Below are 8,379 nucleotides of genomic sequence, written 5' to 3' on the forward strand. Positions count from 1 at the left end.
AATTTACTGTAAGCAAAGCTCTATAATTTCATTGCTGCGCATGCATTGCGCATGCCTTTGCGCATGCCTTGTTGGTTCGGTATATGTTGCTAGTGTGTCTGAACATTAAGCCAGATGAAAGTTAGAAGCTGCCCCGTGTCTATTCTCTCTTCTGTGCTTGCCTGTTGTGTGCTCTATAATGCTCCCTGAAAAATGTTTCGCAGCTTCCTCAATTTCGTTGCGTCAGTTCCATTGGAATCGTCGGTTGATCGAGAGCTGTATTCGGAGTGCTAGCTGCAATAACATGTATTTGTTATGCTTTGAGGGGGCCCGACGTTTGCATCCCATTTAGAAGGAGGAGGTTGCTCACAACTGGGTGGTCAGGTTGTTAAGTCAGAAAGTCAAGTGACCTTTTTCGACCAGTCAATAATTTGAATGCCACCTGTCGCACTGGGCAGGATGCTCACAATACGATTACCCGGCTGCCGCCTGCCACGGCGGGCAGTTTGTGCTGACGTAACAAGGTAGCATGACATTTCTTGAATAATCAGCGATTTTCATGACATCGGAAGCGGATTTTGCTCCTGAAGTCAGTTTTAAAGCTATCGTAATAAAACCTTGCTTTTAAAGATTTTCCGCCATTATAAAAATGGTCTATAGAGTTCTGTAGACTACAGTCACCATTTAAACATTTTCTTTTGTCTATAGACAGTCTATAGATATCCTATATACTAAAACCTATAGCCGCCTTTATTTTGCTTTCGTGTACAGACGGTCTGTCGACAATCTGTAGACTAAAGTCTATAACAGACTTAATTTTTCCTTTGTCTATAGACTATCTACAGACAAAAGTCTATAACCACCTTAATTTTTTTTGTCTACAGATGGTCTAAAGATTAAAGTCTAAACCAGCCTTAATTTTCGTTCGTCTATTGGCAGTCTGTAGACTAACGTCTCTAACCGCCTTAATTTACATTCATCTATACAAAGTCTATGGTCCTTCTTTAGACTAAAGTCAGTAGGAAACGTAATTTTCCTTTGTCTGTAGAAGGTCTATAGACTATCTGTAGACTGAAGTCTATGGCAGACTTAATTTGATGTCGTCTATAGAAATTCTGTAGACTATTTATAGGCTAAAGTATATAGCCGCCTTAATTTCCTTTCATCTGTAGAGCGTCTATAGGCAATATATAGACTGAACTCTTTAACTGTCTTGGTTTCCTTTCGTCTATAGGCAGTTTATAATATATTCGTGGACCAAAGTTTTATAACCACGTTAATCTCATTTCTTCTATAAATTGTCCATAGACTACCGATACACTATAATCTATAACAGCCTTACAGTCTATAGATAGTCTAATGTCTATAACAGTCAAAATTCTTTTTATCTGGCAATTCATACGCTGCATTTCGACTAAGTTCACAACAATGTGTATGTTTTTTTTGCACTTCATGCTGGGGGGAACTGCATAGGGAGGGCGCAACTGTAGCTAGAGTCCTCCGCCTACTCTAATACGGAAATGGCCGCCGCAGTGGCTCAGTTATTATGACTCTCGGCTGCTGACCCGAAAGACGCGGGATCGACTATGGACGCTGCAGTCGAATTTCGATGGAGGCGAAATCTAGAGGCCCATGTACTGCGCGATGTCAGTGCATGTTAAAGAACCCCAGGTGGTCAAAATTTCCGGAGCCCTTCACTACGGCGTCACTTTCGGACGTTAAGCCCCCATAAGCCCCTAGCTATTTCTGAAATTAAAAGAAACATATTTTGTGGGGACAATGTAACACGCTACTGTATATTGGTTTTAGAAGCCTTCAGAATCTCCTTTTTATTTTATCGTGACGTATATTGTGGATACAATTCAATAATTTTAATGCTAACTGGTAAACCAAGGAAAGGCAGCAATTCTTGAAGTAAGGGTGCCCGCAAACTGTACTACATCAAATGAACGCATTGTCCTGTGTTCTTCTTATCCTGGTGTCTCGCGCTTTCGCTGGTGAAGTTATGTCTCCCTTAAAGGAATGACTCGAGACAGTTCCATTCAATCTTTCTATCTTTACTCTCCAACGCACTTAGTTCAGAAACAATTCATAAGTTATTCTACATTTCTCTTTAAAGCGTTCTGCAAATAAAGGGGGAAAGACGATTGTGAGAATGCAAGGATGTGCCCATCTCTTAAAAATATCGTTAGAAGTCTCAAAGATAATGGGCCACAGCGCGATCAATATCTGCCATTTATACCTTTGCAGTTTGCCTTCACGTGAAAAAGTGTTGCGCCGCAACAATCACGAACCCAGTATTTTTCCGTATTTCCCCATAAACCAGCTCTTACGAATGCGATGACGCGCTGATGTCGTCAAAATATTCAAATATTGGTTTTTTGGGGAAAGGAAATGGCGCAGTATCGGTCTCATATATCGTTGGACACCTGAACCGTGCTTTTAAGGAAGGAATGAAGGAGGAAGTGAAAGAACAAAGGAAGGAAGAGGTGCCGTAGTGGAGGGCTCCGGAATAATTTCGACCACCTGGGAATCTTTAACGTGCACTGACATCGCACAGCACACGGGCGCCATAGCATTTTGCCTCCATAAAAACGCAGCCGCCGTGGTCGGGTTCGAACCCGGGAACTCCGGATCAGTAGCCGAGCGCCCTAACCACTGAGCCACCGCGGCAGGTTGGCTCATGTCGTCCATATCAGTTTTCTAAACACGAACGCACGCAAAAGAAGACGTTACTCCCGCAACTTCTTATATATTATTTGAAAACTGTGCCACATACTATTCGATAGGATGTGGAGTAATGTTTCGTTTTTGTTTTCGCGAAAACAATAAGGTTTGTAAAACGCGAGTTGAGAATTTAAGCTTATAAACCAATTACTGTGTGTGGTCTTGGATACCAGACCAAACTACACACAGCAAGAGTGGAAGCGGTGAAGATGCGATCGTGAAATGGCTTTCTCTTTCACGTTTACCCATTTTACCGCGAGACGGAGGAAAATCATTCCGGCTGCAAACAACTGTGGGCTCGGATGTGTCGGTGTCGTCGGCGTGTACTCTCCTTGATTATATTTTCATCGAAATCCAACTTAATCGCCCACTTACGGTAAGTCGACACGATTATTTTACTCATTTGGTCTCTCTAAGTACTATAAGAAGAGATGTGTTCGCAAACAGATTATGTGCGCAGGGACAAGCTTCCTATTCTCGTTTGTAAGTGGCATTTTAAGCAGTGGAAGCCATCGGGTTCTCGACTAATGCCGCTCATGTCTGTTCCGCTATGTCTTTTTTAACGCGCGAAAAGGCAGTCGGTGACTGCTTACCCGTGACGGTAAGCCGCTCCTTGCGAGCTGTCTGCTGACTTTTTCGTGTTGCAATGTAGATGCGTGGTCAGATATATCGCTTAGCCCGTGAATGACGGCCAAAATGGAACTGTGCGCTAATTAGCGCCGTGTCAGTTTGATTTACTTGGTACACACATCCGGAAAACGCACACTCACGTTCTGAGGTAAACTACTGTTATTTTTTATATTTTTGTTATCTCCTGAACGGACCGTGAAGTGCTGTGCATTGAAAGGTGCCCGTTGCGTGTTAGGTGCAGACGCTCGTTCGGTGCGCGTCGTGGACAGCGACGTTTGACCAAAGATGTTTTGTAACGCTATGGGCTGAAGCACGGAACGTTTGTCAAAGTTGTAGTCAAGCGGCACTGGAGGAATGCTTGTAGTGTGATGGCTGAATAAACGCCGATGCCGGCGCGAATGGCTAGCGTGTACAAACACCGCGAAGAACCTACGAGCTTCATCCCGTCTCCCCTTTCGTTGCACACGTATGGACTCGTCCATCCCCGTTATCCGAGCCGTTGGACGCCGCCGCTGGCCTGCGGGCACTTCATTTTGAAAGCTGAGTAAAGGTCGCCTCGACAAGGTATGGCTTACATTTTGTTCCGAGGGGCTAATTTATTCGTATATAGTCGTGCGTCCTTATGGTAAATGTATTGCATATTGCCAGCCTCTATCGCTGCGAAATGAACTGAATTTGTTAGTATATTGATCATCATGTCATTTGTATGGACCGTGTGGTGACCTTTTTCAACGGTTGTAGACTGTCTATAGACTATCTATAGACTATGGTCTACTAGGCAGGTCTATGGAGTGTCTATAGACAAAGATCTACAGCATTGCCAGGCCATATATCTATGAAATGTCGATAGACACTGTACAGACCTGTCTACTAGACAAGTAGCCTTTTCACTTTAGACTCTCTATAGACAGGAAGTGTATGGCCGTAAGTCTATCGATCGTCTATAGAACTGTGTCTGTTAGACTTTCAGTAGACATTTGGCTATGGATGGTCAATAGCGAGAAATCTATAGGAATTAAGTCTATGGCTATAAGTCTAGGTTGTCTATAGACTCTCTATAGACCAGTGTTGATTAGGCATTCAGTAAACATTTGTCGGTAGACTGTGTATAGAAAATGTCTAATAAATGTTCATGGCCATAAATCTATAGAATGTCTATAAACTAGTCTATGGTATTTGACTATATAAAGTCTATAGATGGTCTATGGGCTGTCTAAACAAATTTTTTTAAGGGAGGCACTCACACCACGTTTAGACAGCCGTAAAACTAATGGGGTGCCTTTTTAACAACAAACAGCAGTTAAATGGAAGTGCGCGAGGAGGAATTCGCGGATATATCGATTATTACCATGCAATCATAAAAACACTAAACTTGCGGTTAAAAAAATCAATTCCATAATTTCTGGGTATGACGCAAACCAACGTAAAATATTTTCACAACAGTTAAAATACTGTTGTCTCTAACTTTGATTTTAAGCAAAGCAGCATACCTTACGCCTGTTTTTTTTCAAGAATTGTTTGAAAAAAAAAGTCTAAAAGCACTAAGAATATGCATGTATTTCTCAACCCGCACGAAGAAGGCTAGAGGTGGGCATCAAAGTAGAACTTTTCAATGCTTGGTGTTTTCTGTCCCCATGTCATTGTTTCTCAATCCTTTTAGTCTCAATATTTAGAACTGAAGTGCCGCATGTCTCCTTATTTGATGTGAACCGAACTCAGTCACCAGCCGACCAGCGCAGGCTAACCTTAGTAAACGCCCGGCATTGGCAGCCTTTGTCCAAGAAATGTTATTCATGTCTGCTGCATGACCAGTTAGAATGCCCTACCTACGATCATGAGAGCCCGGTTGGCATGGTCGCGCGAGTCTAGGGACAGGCGCTCTCGTTTAGCAGGTGAGAAAGGGGCGAGCTACAGATATCGGGTGCACCACGTCGCAAACGCAAGTCCTCCATCAGATATAAAGTCACGTTAACGCCAGAGCAATAGTCAAAAGTCAGACTCGTGAGACACTTGGCCCTGTGGGCTGGGAGGTGGCGGGTTCTCTATCCGGTTGGTGAGTTCGAATCAGGCACATGAGGACGTTGTCCATGTTGGCAATTCTCGTTGGCGTCTTCGCATCGGGTAGCCAGCAGGGTGAGTCGAGAACCCTCCGCCGGTGGGAGATGTGGCAGCCGCCCTCAATATCCAGCACTGTGGTGCCAGGTCTGAGCCAATGTTTGGCCTCGAGACCTGGGGTGCAGCGGTGGAGAAGGCAGCTGCTCGGAACCCGGCCCCAACTGGTGGTCGGCAAGCAGCTACGCCTATGGCTGAGGTGCAAGGTGGTGTTGACTGCAGGCGGAAAGAATGGGTTCCGCATCCGCCGTAATGAAAGAGATAAAGGTGGGAGTGAAAGAAGAAAGAAAGAAAGAGGTGCCGTAGTGGAGTGCTCCGGAATAATTTCGACCACCTGGGGATTTTTACCGTGCACTGACATCGCACAGCACGAGGGCACCTTAGCGTTTTGCCTCGGTCGGGTTCGAACCCAGGAACTCCGGGAACGAGCCGATGGCGTTCTGTGGACTGCTTGGCAACACTGCAATACGCTATCGCGTCCGACACTCAAATACGATGCTTGAGCGTCCTTTAATTTTAAAGCGAAAGCTTTACTGGCCGCAGGTTGAGCAGATTCGCGTGATTCCAAGAGAGCCGTGCTGCGCATGCGCGAGGAGGAGTGACGACACACGGCGCATTTCTCTCTCTGGCTCCTTAGTCAAAACTGCGCATACGCCGCTAGTGCCGCCGAGCCACGGGTGTTCCGCCGCTGCGCAGCCACGCGTTTCATCAAAATGCAACTTTCAGTTTTCTCTTTAATCTTTCCCTCCCTCCTTTATCCCTTCCTTTACGGCCCCGCACGGGTGTCCACCGAGATAATCGAGACGCTTACTGTGCTTTGCGCGCTCGCCGCGCCATCTGGCATGATGTCACACCGCGCGGCTCGCCACCGCCGCGGGGATTCCTCCGCCGGCTGTTGAGGTGGTCGGACGTGCATCCGACGAGCTCCGACGACAACGGGGGCGACGCAGCACCCAGGACTCTGGATGCGCAGAAACTGTCTGGAATCACCGACCAAGGAAGCTTCATCATCGGACGCACCGATATTCACGAGGTGGGACCGAGTTATCTTGATTTTCGAGGCTTGCGGAGCCCCACGTGTAGCAAGCGGAGTTAAGCCTAATGAGGCTTAGGTCGGCGAAGGAAGAAACCGAGGCCTAAGGGCCTCCAGCAGGCGACTCTAAGAGAAATGGAAGTCGTAGAAGGCACGGATATATAATCCGGAAGAGCTGCTGATACCGGGTCAATAGTTCAAAGCGAAGAAAAGCGGGAAAATAGCCCCGGCGGAGATAGAAGATAGCGGCCACGTGGCCGGAAACAGAGACGCACGAGAGCGTGCAGTGGAGCGACGCGAAGGAAGAAGAGAGGCAGAGAAGTCGGTGGAAAGGCAATATACGAGAATTCCGCCCGACTACGATAAGATAATTATGAGACCTCAAGGGGGACTGGAAAAATTACTCAAATTCGGAGGAGCCTTCCTGGCTGACGCAATCAGCGCAGCGGCTGGGGCAAGCGACAAAGGCGTGAACGACATCATCACGTTCAACACAAAGCAGCAATCGATCCTCATCGCTACGAAGGACAAAATAAAGAGGAATAAATACGCAGAGAGCTGACGATAGGCACGGAAAAGGTGAGCGTCAACGCATACGTGGCGGCGCCGGAGAACAGCGGAAAATGCGTCATATACGACGCCCCTCTATTCTAGACTGAAGACGAAGTCAAAGAGAGACTGGAGTACTTCAGCTCGAAGAACCCCCCAATCCTAGGAGTGAGAAGACTGGGAAAGGCAACGAAGGCCGTGCTTATCTTCTTCGAAGAGAGCACGGTTCCAAGGCAAGTGTACCTTTCACCCACGGCGACGAGAAGCGTCCTGTACAAGAAAAAGTACGAGGTATGCTATGCGTGTGGCCGAATGGGGCACAGATCGGACGTGTGCCCGAACCCAGACAACAAAAAGTGCTGGGATGCGGAGAAGAAAACCCGCAGGAAGACCACCAATGCGAAGCCAAGTGCCAGCTCTGCGGAAAAGAGCACCCACTCGGCGACAAAAAGTGCAAACAGCTATACGAAACACCGTACGAAATCAAGAAAAGAATATGGGAGATAAAAAAGGACAAACAAGAAGAGCTGGAGACCCAGAAATAGAAACCCCCGGCGGACGGAGACAAGAAACTCCGCAAGGAGGACTTCCCCAAGCTGGGAGGAAACAGCAAAGGAAACCCGCCGACCCCCGGGAGCCACGAGACCAGGGGACGTAGGAGATCGAGATCAAGGGATCCAAAGGACCCCTGGGGCAAGAGAAGGAGCAGAAGCAGGGATCCAAGCAGAGAACCCAAACAAGTAAGCTTTGTAGAAGGGCCCTCCCAGGGTAAGGATGATAAGGACAGAGAAATAGAACAGTTAAAGAAAAAAGTAGATGAGCTTCAAGGGTTCATAAATAACCTCATGAAAGCGCAAAAAGAAAGAGAAAGGGCAACGTCCCCCCTCCCGCACACAAGCCGCACAACCCATACAGGTAGCTCAACAAACTACCCCCCAACACTCAAGCGGCAGGAAATGATAGGAGAGAAAATAGAGGAGGCAGAAACAGTCAGAAGACCCCCACTTAAACGAAAAGGAGATAATGAAACAAACATATGGGTAGAACTAATGAATGAATGTGAAGCAAATAGGAACGCGATAAAAGCGATGCAGACAGAACAAAGAGACTTCATGGCGCAGGTCATGGCTGCACTCAGCCAGATACAAGAGAATATAGATCAAAGATTTGAAAGCATAACAGCAGAACTGCAGGAGCAGAGAACCGAACTATAAACACAAAGAACCGATCTGATTGCCCTTGGAGAGCGACAGAAAAACTTAGAGGACACTGTTACTCAAATTCAATATGGCCAGAAACGCACAAAATAAGTTTATCATTTGGCAGTGGAAATGCCGAGGATTCCAACG

The sequence above is a fragment of the Amblyomma americanum genome, chromosome 11 (genome assembly GCF_052857255.1).
Source record: "Amblyomma americanum isolate KBUSLIRL-KWMA chromosome 11, ASM5285725v1, whole genome shotgun sequence".
Taxonomy (NCBI): domain Eukaryota; kingdom Metazoa; phylum Arthropoda; class Arachnida; order Ixodida; family Ixodidae; genus Amblyomma; species Amblyomma americanum.